The sequence below is a fragment of the Mustela putorius genome, unplaced genomic scaffold (assembly GCF_011764305.1).
Source record: "Mustela putorius furo isolate JIRA1106 unplaced genomic scaffold, ASM1176430v1.1 tig00000205_pilon_pilon_pilon, whole genome shotgun sequence".
Taxonomy (NCBI): Eukaryota; Metazoa; Chordata; class Mammalia; order Carnivora; family Mustelidae; genus Mustela; species Mustela putorius.
Genome location: NW_025421313.1, coordinates 1 through 21,445, shown reverse-complemented (window position 1 = coordinate 21,445; position 21,445 = coordinate 1). Strand labels below are relative to the sequence as shown.

Below are 21,445 nucleotides of genomic sequence, written 5' to 3'. Positions count from 1 at the left end.
TTTCTATACACTAATAATGGAACAGAAAGAGAAATTGAGAAAATGATCCTATTTAATATATCACATGATATATATATGGAATCTAAAAAACAAAACAAAACAAGAAATCAACAAAAAAACAGAGACAGAATCATAAATACAGGGAACAAACTGGTGGTTCCATGAACAAAATGGAGACAAATGGAGATGGAAACAAATGAGAAAGCAAAATAGGTGAAGGGGATAACTTGTGGTTATAAAATAAATTAGTGATGAGGACAAAAAGTACAGCATAGAGAATATAGTCAATAAAATTGTAGTAACTTTGCATGCTGACAGATGGTGACTGTATTTATCATGGTAAGCATAGCATAATGTATAGAATTGCCAAATCACTTTGTGGTACACCTAAAATTAATATAACATTTTATGTTAACTCTTCTTCAATTAAAAAACAAAAAACAGTTGTTTGTTGGAATTAGCAAAAGGGATGGATGAATAGTCCAAACACAAAAGATTTGGGGACAATGAAACTACTTTCTGTGATACTACAGTAGTAGATACATGTCATTATACACTTGCCCAAACTCATATGATGTACATAACTGAGAGTGAATTCTGATATAAACTGTGCACTTTGTGTGATAATGATATGCCATTAAGTCTTTAACTGTAATAAATGTACCACTGTGGTCACCGATGTTGATAACAGGGAGACTATGCATGTAAGGGGGCAGAAGGCATATAGGAAATCTCAGTACCTTCCCCTCAATCCTCAGTGAATCTAAAACTGCTCTAAGGTATGAAAATCTATTAAAAAAGAAAAGTTAATGAACAATACCTGGGTTTAAGACCATTTTTCAGAGCCACCTCTGTACACATTGTTTTTGAGGCTAAGTGGCATATAAAAGTTCCCAGAGAGTGTACAAACATTAGTAAAAAAGAAAACCAGTGGTGAAATTCCCCAGACCACAGGATGAGAAGTCAATGCAGGACCCAGAGAAGGAGAAGTTTTAGAATTCACAGGAAAGAATGAGCAATTCCCCAAAAATAAGAGAATAGTTTCAGGAAAATGAGGAGAATTAAAGACAACAGATGTCAATGAAAATAGAGACTGGGAAGGATGTATACGTCAGAACCAGGATCACTGAGGACCAACTGAGAGTCTATGTTCTGGACCTCTTCCTTCTATTTTTCCCTTGGGTTTTGTTTTTCATTTGTTTGTTTGTTTGTTTTTCCCTGACTCCTTCACCACTCATACTTTCACTTCACTAAGTACTTGATCCCACGTCACTCAAGAGGCATTTGAGAAACACTTGGACAAGAAAGCAAACTTTTACTGTCAACTCCAGTTTTATTATGTCACTTGCATGTACTGTATATTGTTTGTCTATTGTCTAGTGTCTGTTGCCTGTTCTACCAATATTTGTGAAAAATGACTCTTGGTCTGTCTTACTCACTGCCACTGTCAGCAACTACAAGTGAGCCTCCAGCATGCCCAGAAATAAAGGAGCCAAAATATGTCTGTTGAACAAATAGGGAGTAGCAGAAGCCAAACTGCTGAGGTAGAGTAAGAAGGAGAGGATATGGAGACGTTGAAGACAGGGCTTTCCAAGGAAAGAGATGCGGTGATATCTGAGGATGGGTTGATGGGACAGATAGAAGGATATCAGAGTGTTGTGAACCTATGCAGGTTGTAATGATGAATTAATGTATTATTCCTCATTAAAGACCCTTTCTGTTATATTTGTCTTGGTGCTGATATGGTTGGTATTCATATCAGTAATGTCAATGAAGACATTTACAGTTTGCTTGTTGTAGGTAGAGATAACATTGACAGAATCACAATTCAAAAATGCCTAAGCAATCTGTCCAAAAAAAGATAAGATTGTGAGGCCCAGACAGGGATGTAAATGCCCCATAGAAAACCTGACAGCAAGACTCATGACTTAGTATTGCACTAGTGTTAAGGCAACAGGCAGGGGGTTACACTGGGCTGTATCTTCATGGGTTCCACTGCCTTCTATCCAAGTGTCCTTGGGAAAAGGTCTTAAGCTCTCTTGGCCTCATTTGTTCCTATTTGAGTTAGAGACACTAATATCTACTTGGCATAATTTTTATGAGGTCAGCTGAGATAATCCATGTAAAATGATCATGGAAAAGCCATGATACATGTTTAAGTACATGATTATCAGTAGATATTTTGTGTGTCATAATGAGAAATACATTTAGTCTTTGTCCCCAGTTTCTGCACAGAGCTTCTAAAACCCTTGAAATGTCCTAAGTGAAGCAGCCTCTTTTCCTATTCAAAGGAGCCCTTTCTGATCACAGGTAAGTTTGTAGTAATGAGGTGACTGAAGGTGGGTCCCACAGATAGCCTTGGGATGGGGCTGGTCACCAGAATGATCACGCAGTTGGTGAGGTGGAACTTTCAACCCATCCACCAACCCTGAGGAGGCAGAAAGGAGGAAGGCTGATCAAACTCTATAAAATCTCTTAAACAATGAGGTTTGGGGACCTTATAGGTTGGTGAATGCATCCGTTGCTGGGAGGGTGAAATGCCCCAAATACATGGGGACAAGTGTCCCTGTGCTCCGGACCCTTCTCAAACTTCACCCTGTATCACTGTTTATATGTATTTTTTAAATATCTTTTATAATAAATGTAACTGTAAGTTGTGTTTCCCTGATTTCTGTGAGGGGTCCTAGCAAACTTTAAAACCTGAGGAGGGGGGTGTAAAAAAACCCCAGGTCATAAAGAAAGAAGTGCAAGTAACTTGTGCCACTACTTGCGATGATATCTGATATTGCCAGTGTGGGAACATGTAGGACTAGGTTCTTAACCTGTGGGGTCCGCACTACCTCTGAGTAGATAGTGTCAAAACTGAATTGACTTGTATGGCACCTAGTTGGAAGTCTGCAGAGATTTGGGTGTTAATGTTAGAAAACACACCAGAATTTCACATTATTATTTACTACAGAATTCCAATTTGAACTTGTGATCTGATGTGACTGCCAGAAACACAAGAAAATCAGAGGCTCCCTCTGTGACAGTTACAGGGCCCTGCCACAGGAGGTGAAAATTTCACCATACATCTCTAGGAGTATCAGGTTCAGGTCTGGGCAATGTACTTCAAATAGGGACACGAACAGAACAGCCCTTCCCTAGGACAACATGACTATGTAGGTGAAGGCGTGAAGCTATATCCTTCTTGAGAATTTAGAGATGTCCAGGCAAGAGAGGAGAAGGCCTAGAATGTGAGTATTGTCTCTTGGGAACTGAGATCAATATCTCTCAGCAGAGTCCTGCGTAGCAGAGCAAGGACCAACACACAGAAACCAAAGGTGTTATATAGAAATAAGAACTCTCTCTTACTGCAATGGCCGCATGTGCAGCAATGGCTGGTGTGCTTTGGAAGAGTCCACACATGAAACCAGTAACTATCCATGTGAATGTCTGAGAAACAATGGTTTCCCTCAGCGGGGGATTGAGCTGAGCAATCCCTAAGGTTTCTTTCAGTTCTATAGTCATAAATAACTTACTAGTAGAAAGTAGTATCTAGTATTCCAACGACTTCATATACTGTCTCCTCCATTCTCTACCCTCAACTCTGTCTGATCATCCTACTATAGAACGACCCTCATCCATGTTTCCCAAGCAATACATCGTGAAGAGAAGCTGATTTCTACTGAGATACCAATGAAGACTTACCCCCAGTTTCTGCAGCTTACATTGTGGATGCTTTGCTTTTTCACATAGAATTCCAACTCCTGCATCTCCCAAGGCATTTTCCCCCCCAAGTAGAGTCTGGTCAGGGACTGGTTGGTGCTCAGGACGGATGCAAGGTCCTCACAACATGCTGATGTGAGACAGCAACTGACCAACCTTCCATAAAGATGGCAGAATGTCAGACATTTCTCTCACCTCACTGTCTGTGAGTCATGAAGCACTTGCTCCAATGCTGTTTCTAGTCCTTTCCACACACAGGAAGAGTGTCCAAACTGTATATTAACTATTTATTTCCTTTTGTTTGGTGTAATAGCAAGTAAACACCTTCCAAGCCCATGCCAATACTCCATCTTATCAGCTCCCTATACTTTTTTTTATTGTGGTAAAATATACATAACATAAAAATTACCATTGTAATCCTTAAGTGTACAATTCAGTAGCATTTAAGTTACCTTCTCATTGTTGTATAACTGTGACCACCATCCATCTCCAGAAGGTTTTCATCTTTCCAAACTGCAACTTAGTACATACTGAACACTAACTCCTCACTCCTCTCTCCCCCCGCCCCCAGGACCCACTATTCTATTTTTTGCCTGTATGAATTTGATTATTTTAGGTCATTCCTGTAAGTGGAATCACACATTTCTGCCCTTTTGTGTATGGCTTATTTTAATTAGTATAATGTTTTCAAGATCCATCCATGTTGCAGCATGTGTCTGAATTCTCCTGAAGGCTGTATGCATATACCTACCACATTCTTCTACCCCCAACCCCACCCCCTTACCACATGTTTAATCCATTCATTATTCCATGGGTATTTGAGTTGTTTCTACTTTCTGGCTATTGTGAATAATGCTGCTATGGACACAAGTGTACAAATACAGGTTTGGATCCCTGATTACACTGCTTTTTATATACGTGGAAGTGAAATTGCTGGATCATACGGTAATTCTATGTCCACTTTGAGGAACTAACATACCAGCTATACTATTTTACATTCCCACCAGCAATTATGATGGTTCCAATTTCTCCTCGCCTACACTTATCTTTTGTTTTGTTTGTTTGTTTATAATAGCCATCCTAATGGCCCTACCATTTTCAAGTGCTTTCTCTTATTCAAAAATCAAGTCTCCCAGAAACATTTAGTGAAGGGCTTCATAAAAGATCAAGTGTGTTAACACCTCTTTTCTGTTTTGTGTGGAGACCAAGAGCTTGTCATAAAGTCCCAAAACTCTCCTGGAGCTGGTTGTATTTTCTCAGCTTGACTGTAAATACGTTAAAAGTGAGCATGATTTGTTGGATTACTTAAGTTCATTTCTAAGACTTAGTATATGGCTCTTCCCACAACAAACACTAACTGAATGAATTACTGATAAACACCTGGAAATCTTCTGAGCAGTAAAGTCTATTCTCATGCTAAAACTGTAGTGCATAATAGATCCCGGAAGCCACAGCTCATGTTACCTGAAGGAAAATAGCTCAGACTCACCAAAGCTTCTTCAGATTGCAGAATAGATGCCTCAGCCCCACACAAAGAAGTCTAATTCCAAAGTCTCCCAGGGTGTTGTGGCTCAGATCCAATTCCATCAGCTTCTGGTTGCTGCTCAGGACTGAGGAGATGTTGAAGCAGCAGTGATGGGAAAGGCAACACCGCCCCAACCTTCATGCCAAGTAGAGAAGCAGAAAGCATCAGAACAAGGCTGCTTCTCTGACACTGCCTTCTGGTCTATGCCAGTTTTCAGCACCAACTGGGGCGATTTGTGGTCTCATGTTACAAAGGGAAAATTTTAAGGAAAGAAGTTAGGTGAGAAGATGGCGGAGAAGTAGCAAGCTGAGACTGCTTCAGCTAGCCGGAGATCAGCTAGATAGCTTATCTAAAGATTGCAAACACCTGAAAATCCATCGGCAGATCGAAGAGAAGAAGAACAGCAATTCTGGAAACAGAAAATCAGCCACTTTCTGAAAGGTAGGACCGGCGGAGAAGTGAATCCAAAGCGACGGGAAGATAGACCCCGGGGGGAGGGGCCGGCTCCCGGCAAGCGGCGGAGCAACCGCGCACAAAATCAGGACTTTTAAAAGTCTGTTCCGCTGAGGGACATCGCTCCAGAGGCTAAACCGGGGCGAAGCCCACGCGGGGTCAGCGTGGCCTCAGGTCCCGCAGGGTCACAGAAGGATCGGGGGTGTCTGAGTGTCGCAGAGCTTGCGGGTATTGGAACGGGAAAGCCGGCTACAGAGACAGAGCCGACAGTAATCTCGCAGCTCGGTGTTACCTTGAACCGGTCGCAGGCTCGGTGAGCTCGGAGCGCGGCCGGAGGACAGGCAGACGGGAGTAACTGGGCGCTGTTCTCTGAGGGCGCACTGAGGAGTGGGGCCCTGGGCTCTCGGCTCCTCCGGGCCGGAGACCAGGAGGCCGCCATTTGTATTCCCGTCCTCTGGAACTCTACGGAAAGCGCTCAGGGAACAAAAGCTCCTGAAAGCAAACCCGAGCGGATTACTCACCCCGGCCCCGGGTAAGGGCGGTGTAATTCCGCCTGGGGCAAAGACACTTGAGAATCACTACAACAGGCCCCTCCCCCAGAAGATCAACAAGAAATCCATCCGAGACCAAGTTCACCTACCAAGGAGTGCGGTTTCAATACCAAGGAGAGCAGCAGAATTCCAGAGGAGGAGAAAGCCAAGCACGGAACTCATGGCTTTTTTCCTGTGATTTTTTTTAGTCTTGCAGTTAATTTAATTTTTTCTTTTTCATTTTTTTTTTTTCTCGCCTTCGGGTAAAATTTTTTTTTTTTTAACTGTTACCTTTTTCTTTTTTAACGATTTTTTACTAGTTTATCTAATATATATATATATATTTTTTACATTTTTCTTAGGTGTTTTCTTTTTTAAAAATTCTTTTCTTTTTTTTTTTTTTTTTTTTTTTTTTTTTTTTTTTTTTTCTTTTTTCTCTCTTCCTTTTTGAACCTCTTTTTATCCCCTTTCTCCCCACTCACGATTTTGGATCTCTTCTAATTTGGTTAAAGCATATTTTCCTGGGGTTGTTGCCACCCTTTTAGTATTTTACTTGCCCCTTCATTTACTCTTATCTGGACAAAATGACAAGACGTAAAAAATTCAACACAAAAAAAGAACAAGAGGCAGTACCGAAGGCTAGGGACCTAATCAATACAGACATCGGTAATATGTCAGATCTAGAGTTCAGAATGACAATTCTCAAGGTTCTAGCCGGGCTCGAAAAAGGCATGGAAGATATTAGAGAAACCCTCTCGAGAGATATAAAAGCCCTCTCTGGAGAAATAAAAGAACTAAAATCTAACCAAGTTGAAATCAAAAAAGCTATTAATGAGGTGCAATCAAAAATGGAGGCTCTCGCTGCTAGGATAAATGAGGCAGAAGAAAGAATTAGTGATATAGAAGACCAAATGACAGAGAATAAAGAAGCTGATCAAAAGAGGGACAAACAGCTACTGGACCACGAGGGGAGAATTCGAGAGATAAGTGACACCATAAGACGAAACAACATTAGAATAATTGGGATTCCAGAAGAAGAAGAAAGTGAGAGGGGAGCAGAAGGTATACTGGAGAGAATTATTGGGGAGAATTTCCCCAATATGGCAAAGGGAACGAGCATCAAAATTCAGGAGGTTCAGAGAATGCCCCTCAAAAATCAATAAGAATAGGCCCACACACCCCGTCACCTAATAGTAAAATTTACAAGTCTCAATGACAAAGAGAAAATCCTGAAAGCAGCCCGGGAAAAGAAGTCTGTAACATACAATGGTAAAAATTATTAGATTGGCAGCTGACTTATCCACAGAGACCTGGCAGGCCAGAAAAGAGTGGCATGATATTTTCAGAGCACTAAACGAGAAAAAACATGCAGCCAAGAATACTATATCCAGCTAGGCTATCATTGAAAATAGAAGGAGAGATTAAAAGCTTCCAGGACAAACAACAACTGAAAGAATTTGCAAATACCAAACCAGCTCTACAGGAAATCTTGAAAGGGGTCCTCTAAGCAAAGAGAGAGCCTACAAGTGGTAGATCAGAAAGGAACAGAGACCATATACAGTAACAGTCACCTTACAGGCAATACAATGGCACTAAATTCATATCTCTCAATAGTTACCCTGAATGTGAATGGGCTAAATGCCCCTGTCAAAAGACACAGGGTATCAGAATGGATAAAAAAAACCCAAAAACCCATCTATATGTTGCCTCCAAGAAACACATTTTAAGCCCGAAGACACCTCCAGATTTAAAGTGAGGGGGTGGAAAAGAATTTACCATGCTAATGGACATCAGAAGAAAGCAGGAGTGGCAATCCTTATCTCAGATCAATTAGATTTTAAGCCAAAGACTATAATAAGAGATGAGGAAGGACACTATATCATACTCAAAGGGTCTGTCCAACAAGAATATTTAACAATTTTAAATATCTATGCCCCCAATGTGGAGCAGCCAACTATATAAACCAATTAATAACAAAATCAAAGAAACACATCAACAATAATACAATGATAGTAGGGGACTTTAACACTCCCCTCACTGAAATGGACAGGTCATCCAAGCAAAAGATCAGCAAGGATATAAAGGCCTTAAATGACACACTGGACCAGATGGACATCACAGATATATTCAGAATATTTCATCCCAAAGCAACAGAATACACATTCTTCTCTAGTGCACATGGAACATTCTCCAGAATAGATCACCATTCCTCGGTCCCTAAATCAGGACTCAACCCGGTATCAAAAGATTGGGATCATTCCCTGCATATTTTCAGACCACAATGCTCTAAGCTAGAACTCAACCACAAAAGGAAGTTTGGAAAGAACCCAAATACATGGAGACTAAACAGTATCCTTCTAAAGAATGAATGGGTCAACCGGGAAAATTAAAGAAGAATTGAAAAAAATCATGGAAACAAATGATAATGAAAATACAACGGTTCAAAATCTGTGGGACACAACAAAGGCAGTCCTGAGAGGAAAATATATAGCGGTACAAGCCTTTCTCAAGAAACAAGAAAGGTCTCAGGTACACAACCTAACCCTACACCTAAAGGAGCTGGAGAACGAAACAAGAAAGAAAACCCTAAGCCCAGCAGGAGAAGAGAAATCATAAAGATCAGAGCAGAAATCAATGAAATAGAAACCAAAAAAACATAGAACAAATCAACGAAAAAACTAGGAGCTGGTTCTTTGAAAGAATTAATAAAATTGATAAACCCCTGGCCCGACTTATCAAAAAGAAAAGAGAAAGGACCCAAATACAATAAAATCATGAATGAAAGAGGAGAGATCACAACTAACACCAAAGAAATACAAACTATTATAAGAACATACTATGAGCAACTCTACGGCAATAAATTTGACAATCTGGAAGAAATGGATTTGCATTCCTAGAAAACATATAAACTACCACAACTGAACCAGGAAGAAATTAGAAAAGCCTGAACAGACCCATAACCAGTAAGGAGATTGAAAACAGTCATTAAAAATCTCCAAACAAACAAAAGCCCAGGGCCAGACGGCTTCCCGGGGGAATCTACCAAACATTTAAAGAAGAACTAATTCCTATTCTCCTGAAACTGTTTCCAAAAAATAGAAATGGAAGGAAAACTTCCAAACTCATTTTATGAGGCCAGCATCACCTTGATCCCAAAACCAGACAAGGATCCCACCAAAAAAGAGAGCTATATAGACCGATATCCTTGGATGAACACAGATGCGAAAATACTCAACAAAATACTAGCCAATAGGATTCAACAGTACATTAAAAAGATTATTCACCATGACCAAGTGGGATTTATTCCAGGGCTGCAAGGTTGGTTCAACATCTGCAAATCAGTCAATTGTGATACAACACATCAATAAAAGTAAGAACAAGAAACCATATGATACTCTCAATAGATGCTGAAAAAGCATTTGACAAAGTACAACATCCCTTCTTGATCAAAACTCTTCAAAAGTGTAGGGATAGAGGGCACATACCTCAATATCATCAAAGCCATCTATGAAAAAACCCACCGCAAATATCATTCTCAATGGAGAAAAACTGAAAGCTTTTCCGCTAAGGTCAGGAACACGGCAGGGATGTCCATTATCACCACTGCTATTCAACATCGTACTAGAGGTCCTAGCCTCAGCAATCAGACAACAAAAGGAAATTAAAGGCATCCAAATCGGCAAAGAAGAAGTCAATTATCACTCTTCGCAGATGATATGATACTATATGTGGAAAACCCAAAAGAGAATGCACTCCAAAAACTGCTAGAACTTATACAGGAATTCAGTAAAGTGTCAGGATATAAAAATCAATGCACAGAAATCAGTTGCATTTCTCTACACCAACAGCAAGACAGAAGAAAGAGATATTAAGGAGTCAATCCCATTTACAATTGCATCCAAAACCATAAGATACCTAGGAATAAACCTAACCAAAGAGACACAGAATCTATACTCAGAAAACTATAAAGTACTCATGAAAGAAATTGAGGAAGAAGACACAAAGAAATGGAAAAATGTTCCATGCTCTGGATTGGAAGAATAAATATTGTGAAAATGTCTATGCTACCTAAAGCAATCTACACATTTAATGCAATTCCTATCAAAGTACCATCCATCTTTTTCAAAGAAATGGAACAAATAATTCTAAAATTTATATGGAAACCAGAAAAGACCTCGAATAGCAAAGGGATATTGAAAAAGAAAGCCAAACGTTGGTGGCATCACAATTCCGGACTTCAAGCTCTATTACAAAGCTGTCATCATCAAGACAAGCATGGTACTGGCACAAAAACAGACACATAGATCAATGGAACAGAATAGAGAGCCCAGAAATAGACCCTCAAATCTATGGTCAACTAATCTTCGACAAAGCAGGAAGAATGTCCAATGGAAAAAAGACAGCCTTTTCAATAAATGGTGCTGGGAAAATTGGACAGCCACATGCAGAAAAATGAAATTGGAACCATTTCCTTACACCACACACAAAAATAGACTCAAAATGGATGTGAAGGACCTCAATGTACGAAAGGAATCCATCAAAATCCTTGAGGAGAACACGGGGCAGCAACCTCTTCGACCCTCTGCCGCAGCAAACACATCTTCCTAGGAACAACGCAAAAGCAAGGGAAGCAAGGGAAAAAATGAACTACTGGGATTTCATCAAGATCAAAGCTTTTGCACAGCAAAGGAAACAGTTAACAAAATCAAAAGACAACTGACAGAATGGGAGAAGATATTTGCAAACGACATATCAGATAAAGGACTAGTGTCCAGAATCTATAAAGAACTTAGCAAACTCAACACCCCAAAGAACAAATAATCCAATCAAGAAATGGGCAGAAGACATGAACAGACATTTCTGCAAAGAAGAAGACATCCAGATGGCCAACAGACACATGAAAAGTGCTCCATATCACTCGCATCAGGGAAATACAAATCAAAACCACAATGAGATATCACCTCACACCAGTCAGAATGGCTAAAATCAACAAGTCAGGAAATGACAGATGCTGGCGAGGATGCGGAGAAAAAGGGAACCCTCCTACACTGTTGGTGGGAATGCAAGCTGGTGCAGCCACTCTGAAACAGCATGGAGGTTCCTCAAATGTTGTGAAAATAGAACTGCCCTATGACCCAGCAATTGCACTACTGGGTATTTACCCTAAAGATACAAATGTAGTGATCCAAAGGGGCACCTGCACCCGAATGTTTATAGCAGCAATGTCCACAATAGCCAAAAACTATGGAAAAGAACCTAGATGTCCATCAACAGATGAATGGATCAAGAAGATGTGGTATATATACACAATGGAATACTATGCAGCCATCAAAAGAAATGAATCTTGCTCCATTTGCAACAACATGGATGGAACTAGAGCGTATCATGCTTAGCGAAATAAGTCAAGCAGAGAAAGACAAACTATCATATGATCTCCCTGATATGAGGAGGAAGTGGTGATGCAACATGGAGGCTTAAGTGGGTAGAAGAAGAATAAATGAAACAAGATGGGATTGGGAGGGAGACAAACCATAAGTGGACTCTTAATCTCACAAAACAAACTGAGGGTTGCCGGGGGGGAGGGGGTTTTTGGGAGAAGGGGGTGGGATTATGGACATTGGGGAGGGTATGTGATTTGGTGAGTGCTGTGAAGTGTGTAAACCTGGTGATTCACAGACCTGTACCCCTGGGGATAAAAATATATGTTTATAAAAATAAAAAATTATAAAAAAAAAAAAATAAAAAAAAAATAAAATAGCATATTCTGTGAATATGCTATAAATGGAAAAAAAAAAAAAAAAAAAAAAAAAAAAAAAAAAAAAAAAGAAGTTAGGTGAGAGTATGATCTTACCAGAACTCCCACATGCAGGCTGAGACTTATTGTGAAGTTAGTTCCCAGGCTTATGAACTCATAGCCTGAGACCACAACCACTGAGTATGTCAGTGAACTCCCTCCATAAATAATGGTCAGCTCTACAATATATACAGGCATGTCCCTGTTTTATAAATGAAAAAGGAGGTAAATCTGTGTCCCACCTCTGTATCACATGTTCTTCACTGCAAAAATCCCTCAGGTGGACACTGATCTCTCTGGGGTTTTTAACTTATCTACTTCTTTGTCAATCTTGTCTCCATTGTTCTGTTTAATGATTAAATTCCAGCCCTCCACCTACACCAAAATAGCAGGAAGCTCTGTTTCTTGATTTGATTTACAACTCCCCCCAACACACACACAGACACACACAAAGACACCGCTATCACCATCATCAACAACAACTAGGAGTGCCAGTGTCAGAGGACTAAGAATGTTGATTCTTTCCAGATGAATACTTCATCATCCTAAAGCCTGTTAACATCTTCCTTTATACCCCTATCTTCACACCAACTAGAGCTGAATGCATGACTAAACCTCTATTTACTTGCAAAATATCTCATCATCACCCATGTCTCTCTATTTGTGTCTCACTCTATGGAATCACACAGGGGGCACCCAGCAGGATAGTGGGAAGACTGGCATGGGATGAAGAAGGCAAGGAGCCCAAACCCAGCCAGAGCCTTGAAGGCAAGAGGAGGATTTGTAATTTATCAAAAGAACAAAGAGAAAGCATTCAAGCAAGGGAAATGACATAATTAAAGTAGAATTTTCTAAATAACCCTCTGACTTCTGTATGGAGAATAGGATGGTGCTATATGGAGAATAGGAAGGTGGTAAGGGTGGATGTGGGAAAACCAGTCAGTAGTCACTCAGTATGTATTTTTTTTTGAGCACTGATGCGTGCTAAGACACTTGTCCAGACATTGTAGGGACAGTGGAAAGATGAACACAATTCTGTCCCATGATCTTGAATTGTATTGCAATATCATGGCAAACAGTCATGTTTACTGGGCCTGGGCTACTGGTTTGTATAGGAGATAAAATTGATAAAGTTGGTGTTAGGGTGGGTATAATGATCAAGAAAGGGATGTATGAAAACACCCTGGAGGGACTGGGCTTTAGTGCTGGCTATGTAGCTCATAAAAAATGCAGATGTGTGATGGAAGAGTGTCTGTAGGATGGCCCAGACACTCATGTATTGTCTTGGGGATTTGAGTCTGATTCACAGTGTGAGTCCAGAGCAAGCACTCTTTATTAAGAAAGCTGAAAAGAGATTCTCTGTGACATTTCAACCTATATGAAATGTTTTGATGGGGTCCAGCCCAGGTAGACATTGTCTATGATGAAACTTCTCCAATTCCCTCAGCCATGATGAGGGCCAGTGAGGAAAACAGAAGATATTGAGGGCCATGCACTTTTTGTCCTATCGCCAAGAAATGGCTTACTTTCAGTTCCCCATCATTCTTCCCTATTTGAAGCTTTCTAAACAAGTGACCTCCAATCCATTTTACTTTCCTACTTGTTATGGGCTGAACTGTTGTCCACCCCCCCCCAAAAAATCATAATCCCTAGGATTTCAGAATTGTGACTATATTTGGAGATCAGGTTTTAGACCCTTAAATGAAGTCATGAGGACAGGCCCCAATCCACCATAACTGGTATCCTTTAGGAAATCAGACACGAACACAGAGACCACATGAAGACTTAGGGAGAAGACCACCATCTACAAGCCAAAAAAGAGAGACTCAGGAGAAACCAATCCTGCTGACACCTTCAGCTTGGACTTCCAGACTCCAGGACTATGAGAATATGAATTTCTATTGTTCAAGCTTCTTTTTCTCTGGTACTGTTGTTACAAGCAGCCCTAGAACATTAACAAACCATTGATCTGGACCCTGAGGTCTTCCTCCACTCTGCTCTCTGTGTCACTCACAGATATGCTTGCACACACAAACACACACACACAGTTTCTTACCACAGTCTCCGAATATTACAGCCGGGGTCGCTGGAGCATTTCACATAACACCTGTACCCCTGGGTCCCCCAGAGCATTGTCACTGAGGTTCAGTTCAGTGAGGTTCAGTGGAGTTAGTGCTTAGGACTGAGAAAAGCCCCTGCCAAAGGCTGAGAGTGACATAACAATTCACCAACCCCTGAAATTGTAGGGAAGGAAGAAAGAAAGAGAAAATCAGGAGTGTCTGGCCCCAGTTCAAAGACTCCCCAGGGATTTAAGAACTGACTCACAGAACCAAAAATTGCCTACTAAGGAATGACAAAGACCAGGGGGCCATGGTAAGACTGTCCTGCATACCTTATTATGGAAACAGCATGAGTCTGTGACTGGCTGCCTTGGCACACCCTCCAGTACCTCCCTCAGATGTCTTTCCTCCTCCTCTGTCATCAGACAGCTGGTCCTGCCCAAGGCCTTGTTTTCTGTTAAGTAATCCAGAGACTACACTGTGAGATCCCAGATCTCAGATCTCACATTGGCTGCATAATAGCATCACCAATGTTCTCAAAAGAGAGCCAGGCCACACCATAGGACTAAAGTCAGAATCTCTGAGGCAGGACCAAGTATATCAAGAGTTTTAAGACTTCCACATGGTTCCAACATGCAGTCCTTGTTAGAATACAGATTCTGGCTCTGTGTGTCTAAGATTGTGCCTGCAATTCTGCACTTTTGACAGCATGGGGGTGGATATCCATGCTGCTGGCCTTCAGAAGGTTCTGGAACACACAAAGCAGCTCCTGCCCTCAGAAGAAGGTAACTGTCACCCAATCAAAGGGGGCATCAGGCTTTTCATCAGGAGTTTTAATTCAAGTCTCTCCCAGCCTTCTTTATAGCTCTGTAATCTTGATCAGGTTTCTTTCCAACATAGTTTTTAGGGCCCTAAGAGACAGATGTGCTTCCTTCCCTCATTACCTTTCTCTCACCCTCTCTAGGTTTTCTGAATCATTTCCCATCATAGGGACATAATTGTTTCCCCAGCCTCTGCCCTCTGAACCCACTGTTCCCTCTGTTTGAGCTGCCCCTTGCCCACACTCAGGTTTCTCATACTCCATGTGTCAGAGTCCAGCTGTTCAAGGGCTTCCCACCATGTGTTTCTGGTGCATTCTATATGTGTTCTTGCCATAGCCCATCCTCTCCACTGTCTGTCCTTTTTTCCCAGATATCCCCACAATTGAACCTTAAGTTGCTATGAGCAAGGCCTGGGTCTTCATCACCACTGAAGCCCCAGCAGGAGGTCCTGGATGACCAAATGATAAATTAAAAGGTCATCCTGCTAGTGATGCCAAGGATGAAAGAAGGAGCTGAAAATTTTATTATTATTGGTGGAAAGGCCAGTCCCCCTTTCTCCTTAATTTTATCCTGTATCAAATGTGCTTTCTGTGCACCTGGCTAAACCCAAGCTTTTCATAGACTATCCACCCTCCCACCGTAGCTGTGGCAGTTCCCAAGCAGGGACTTCAGAGGTCAGGTAACTGAACTGCATTGCTGTCCCAACATAGCAACTCGCCTCTGATCTCCTACATTACTGAACAGACCCCAAAGAGGGAGCTGTTGGTGACTTCCTGGTTGTAAACACAGTGTAGGAGCTTAAAAAAACACCCTCTCCTTCCCAGGCCTATGTCCCTCAATTTTCCCTCATTATATCCTGTTCCAATGAAGCCATGTCCCTTGGCATAGTCTCCTATGTACATTGTTCCTCAGACACCAGACTCTACTGCTAGAATCCCTTTAACTTCTCCTGCACTCACCCACATCCTACCAGTCCCTTCAAGGCAGGCTCAAAAACTTACTCCTCTGATAAACCTCCCCCCAGCACCCAGAACTAAAGGCTTTCTGTCCTCTGTGTTCCTGGGACAGTCACTGGGGTTGTTTGGCTCCTTGTGTGTTAACTGAATACTATGCAGTAGAGCCCCAAGTCGACTGCAAGCATTTTGAGTTTACATTTTTATTCAACTCTGTAAACCCACATAATACCTTGCCGCTGAGTTGGCATCTACCAAACACTTGCTTATTTTCTTCATTGGCTTTTCTCCTCATCCATTTATCCAACCTCCCTCTCCTCTACTTGTCCATCTCTGCCACTGAAGGAGTCTGGTAGAAATGGGGGGTGGTGGTATTATTATGGAGCTGTGGCAACCATATTGTGAAGACAGTTTACGAAGCAGGCAGAAAAGAACAAATGCCCAGAGAAAGGTGGCTAGATGGCGGAGGACAGCCCTACCATTCTAATACCTACCTGAAAGGCAAATCACCTTACCGGTGAGTACAGGCAGCATGAGGATCTAGGCGGACACAGTGATCCACCTCAGAGAGCTGCATTTCCCCTTCTTCCTTCCTCTCCTCCCTCCCCTCCTCCTCCTTTGAGGAGTTATGAAGCAGCCTCAGGGAAAGTGATTCCATGCTGTGGCAGTTCTCAATACAAAAGGAAGAAAACCACATGGTCCATTCTGGTGGAGAGACTGATCTCAATTTTGGGGAAATGGCCCCATGGCTTTTTGTACAAAATCCCTCTCTTGCATCTCATACAAAACAGTAAACAATTCCAGCTGGCTGGGCTGGATTTGGAGATTCTTGGCCTTGGCTTTCTCTTTAATCCATTTTAGCGTTCCAGCCTGATGTTGCTGAGAGATCTTGCAACTCAGTTTTTTCTCCAAGTAGGAGGTTCTCCCTCCTGGTTTACAAGGCCAAAGAGGAAACGGACAAACAAAGATCAGATATCCCTTTTTCAAATTTGCCGTAGTTTTTCAAGAAGGACAGTCACGTCTGGTTTGGGAAGCTGGGAACTTCTCCATGGCAGGTTTCCTCAACTCTCCCTGTTCCTCCTCTTCCAGCAGGTAGTACATGGCAGCAAAGAACTCCTGGAAAGTCATGTGAATGAAGCTGTAGAATTTCCTCACAGTCCACTTCTTTTGGGAATAGGGTTCATCCTCCAAGAAAGCAGACACATCGGCCCTCTGAAGGCCATGGTTCCTAAGGTCACACTCTTCAAACAGGATTTTCTGATTCCAGATTCCCCCATCTGCAGCCAGTGAGCAGAGACCCCGGATGTTGGCAGAGGACTTGGTGTTTCTGGTTCTCTCTCCATGAGACTGCAAACAAAACTGGAGAGGAAGAAGAAATACACACAGCAGTGGTGGTCTTGGATGTCTGGGCAAGACTCTTGCCACTGTCCATCTGCTGCTTTAACTAACAGGTGGGCCATATTATACAATCCAGCAGACCAAGGGGGATAAAGCACATGGTGAAGAGGACCTCATTCTTCCTGAATCAGCCCTGAAGGCCCTCTGTGGCTTGTTGCCTCATCTGAAAAATACTTTAAAGAAATATTCCTTTCTTTTGGCCTCTGAGAAACCCAGGATCTCCACATGACGGGGGGGGGGGGACGGTCCAGCAAAATGCTTTGCAGTTTCTTCCCAGAGCCACAGGTCTTGTGGTGATGAGTAAAGAGGCCTCAGGAAGGAGCCTCTTTCTGATGAGGCTGCTCAGGAGAATGTCTCCCCGCTCACCTTACTTCGCAGTTTGTGCATAGAGTCTCTGTGTGCTCATCAAGGCACCCTGCAGTCTCATCGAAGCATCCATGAGGAAAAGAATCGCTGGAGGAGGCTGCTCACAATCTTACATATGGGTGGATTAAAAAAAAATGGGTCAGGGGCAAGCAGCTGACAATCAGGTTCCCCCAGGCTCCTCCCGTGTCCCCTAGGCTTACCTCCCGACAGTGTATATAAAACAAATAGTCAAACCTGTCCTGGTAAATTTTCTCTGATGCCCAATCCCAACATGATCTTCCTGGGCCAGTAGGTTTTTCACAATGCCTGCCCCTCCCTGGAATAAAACCACCGTTGTGAAACAGGCTCTGAGTGTTGGTCATCAGGCTCAATCAGCAATTCCATATTCAGAGGGAACTCACAGGGCTGTCCAGCATCCTGGCTGAGGTCCTGCCAATGGCCAGGAGTTCACATGCTCCCTCTCCCTGCTGGCTCTGGTGTGTCTTTTGACAAGACCGCCGCCTGGTGTAGCGTTTGTTGAGGTTCAACACTCTCACCTAGAACGTGCATTCCTTTCTTTCATACATTGGAACTCTGCTCCTCACGTGTTTTTTGTTGTACTTCTGTTACAGTAATCTGGGGTAAAGACAGAAAGGTATTATTTTGGGAGCCAGTCAAGGCATACATTTATCTATCACAACAAGGATCTGTGGTCCAGAGGAGTGATGACCCAGAGCTAACGGAAAAGGGAGATAGACCACATCTCTTCACTGTGGGTATGGACAGCCCCGAGAAACTCTAGGATGTCAAAAATCTCCGAATCCACATTTGAGGGCGGAGAACCAGAAAAAAAAAGAGTGGTCATAGTATACTGTCACTCTTGCACTTGCCAGAAAATCCTCTTATATTTGTTGTTTTTTTTTTCCTCTTATTTCAGTTCTATTCCTTTAGTAGTCTGGCACCAGCCCATAAACCTTTTAGAACCTGAGACCACTCAATCACCTCCACTTTGTTCTGGGACTACAAGGAGCCATGTGAACACTGATCTGTTTTTCAGCTCTAGGGGATTTCCTGAAATGGGCCCTTTGCTCACCAAGGAGAAGTAACATTTAGAAATGATCAAGCTTTCAGCTTCCAAAACTGGGTTTCCAAATGCAATATGAAGCACTAACCAACCTCATTAGCGTTACCTTGCCTTTTTTTACAAATAGATATTCTTGTTAGGTACACAGAAAGTGAGAACCAATAAAACCCATCCCCTCTTCTTCAAGGCTTCTCTCCCTGGCATAATACACATGTACAACATTTATCTGGAAGAACACAAAAAAAAAAAAAAAAAGAAATACAAAGTTAAAAATCAGGAGCATCGCTGCAATAAAGATGTTGTATTTGAGACCCGATTACTCTCAACAGCCTGGCACGAGCAATCAAATATACACAATCCCAGACATCTTGCAAACAAAAACATAGCTTGGTCACTTCAGAAAATGACAGGGTGTTACAGTTTGAACAAGGAAAAAAAGAGTGCCAGTATTTGTTGGCATTTTGCAGCGTATCCTAATTCAAAAGCACTGGAGGTCACTATCACTTAGCCCAGGTAAATAGCATTGGTTTGCTCCACAGTATCCAGTGCGTCAGGAGTACGTCATAACGCAGAGCCTCAGAAATCAATCACGCCAAACACAGAAAAAAGAGAATGGCAGATAGGCATGGGGTGTGGTCGCCTAATAACCTAGGTTTGTAATTTTGGCAAGCTCTCAACGCCACTTCTGGTTGTGTCGCAAGAAGAAAACTGAGTTTTGACAGTGGCCATCACCCACATAGGAACGCTCCGTGCTACATATCCCCACATGGTTAATGTAGGCCAAGGGCAGGAGGTTCTCCGTCAGCCCGTCGCACGCTGCCGACGACGCAAATTCCTTCGAATTAATCAGAACACACATTCTGGAGTCTTTCAAGACATAATTATCCCCACGCAGGTTTGGGTTTTAACTCAGTTGGTTCCTAATCCCCTACTGACTTTGAAATTCACCTATGAAAGCTTTTAAAAAAGCTCTACCCCCATTAAATTTTTTTCAGTCTATCCAAGGTGTGACCAACACCATTAGATATTTTTCTTTGTTTCATAAACATATAATGTATTTTTAGCCCCAGTGGGCGGGGTACAGGTCTGTGAATTCGCCAGGTTTTACACACTTCACCAGCCACTCACCATGGCACCTACCCTCCCGTAAACATGGTCCCGATCCAACCACCCTTCCTCTCCCGACCCTCCCTCCTCCCCATCCCCCAGCAACCCTCTGTTTGTTTTGTGAGATTAAAAGATCACTTATGGTTTGTCTCCCTCCCAATCCCATCTTGGGGTTTGCATTTTATTCTTGTTTCCTTCCCCCCAACCCCCCATGTTGCATCTCCCACTTTCCGCATATCCAGGGCGATCATATGACAGTTGTCCTTTCTCTCTTTCTTCTGATTGACATTATTACGCTAAGGCATAGATAACCATCTATTTTTCCATACCATGTCGTCGTAAATTGCAAGATTTCATTTCTTTTTGATGGCTGCAATAGTATTCCCTCGTGTAATATTCATGTATATATATATATATATCTAGATATTATATACATACTAACCCACTTCTTTATTCTATTCATCTGTTGATGGACATCTAGGTTTCTTTCCATAGTTTTGGGCTAATTGGTGGAACAATTCCGGTGCTATAAACATAAAATCGGGTTGCACCATCACATATTATATTTGATGAAAGCTCCAACATAGCAACCTACATGTTAAGAATCAGGTGAGACAGTCTGGGGGGGCGCCTGGGTGGCTCAGTGGGTGGAGCCGCGCTGCCTTCGTCTCGGGTGCAGTGATCGTCGAGGTGGTCGCTGGGAATGCGAGTCCCGCATGGGGCTGTGGCTCTCGCTGCCTCGGCAGTGGTGGAGGGCAAAATGCGGCGTTCCATACAACCCGGTCTCAGAACTCGCGGGGGGCTTCTCTCGTCTCTGGGTCGATCACACTAGGCCTAGCGCTGCGTGCGAGGCATACTTGTGATCCTCTCTCCTGGTCAATAAATTAAATAAATAAATTCTTTAAAAAAAAGAATCATAGAATCATAAAGCTAGGTCACAATGTGAGCACAACAATCCATAAGAGGAGGTCCTTCACCTGAAGAAGACTGCGGTAACACAACAAGAATGAGGTGGGGCTGTAATCACCGCCGGTGCAATAATTTGGGATGATGAACCCATATAGAGATCAACAGTAGTCAAGGAGATTCCGCTGGCTAGGGTCGTCTACTCGATATCGAATGCAAACACGCCTATTGGTGTAACCCCAATTACAAAACAAAAATCTAAACATTAACGGTCATGCCACGGGTACATGAACTTAAGTTCTTATCTAAAAGCCTTACCCTATAATCTTTAGATCCCTCCCAGCAAAAGTACGAGAAACACACTTCTTACATAGGTAGTATTATCCTTATTGCTTGGACATCTCAGTAGCCCGTTTACAGACAAAAGCCAAAGAGTAAGCGCTAGTGGTGTAGTGAGGCCAGATTCCAGCGCCAAAGACACAACCCACATATGAAGAAACCCAAATGCACCTTGGCTACTGACTGTGAGAGAGAGCCACAACAACCAAAGGAAAACCACTCTTGTCAGGCTCACTTGTTGACTGGCTGGTTGAGCTTTCCAGAATTATCTTTTGTTTGCAAAACTGAAATTCTATAGCCATTAAAAATCCAGTCCCTACTCGGCAGCCCTTGGCAACCACTCTTGTCTATAAATTTATCTACTCTAGTACCTATTACAAACAGAATCATACTGCATTTGTCTTTTCGTGACTGGTGTACTT

General features: G+C 42.3%; 1 pseudogene; it reads right to left on the bottom strand.

Annotated features, from left to right (window-relative positions):
- Window positions 1-19,530, bottom strand: part of LOC123386959 — a 38,404-nt pseudogene extending 18,874 nt beyond the window's left edge.
- Between the last annotated feature and the right edge of the window lie 1,915 nt (window positions 19,531-21,445).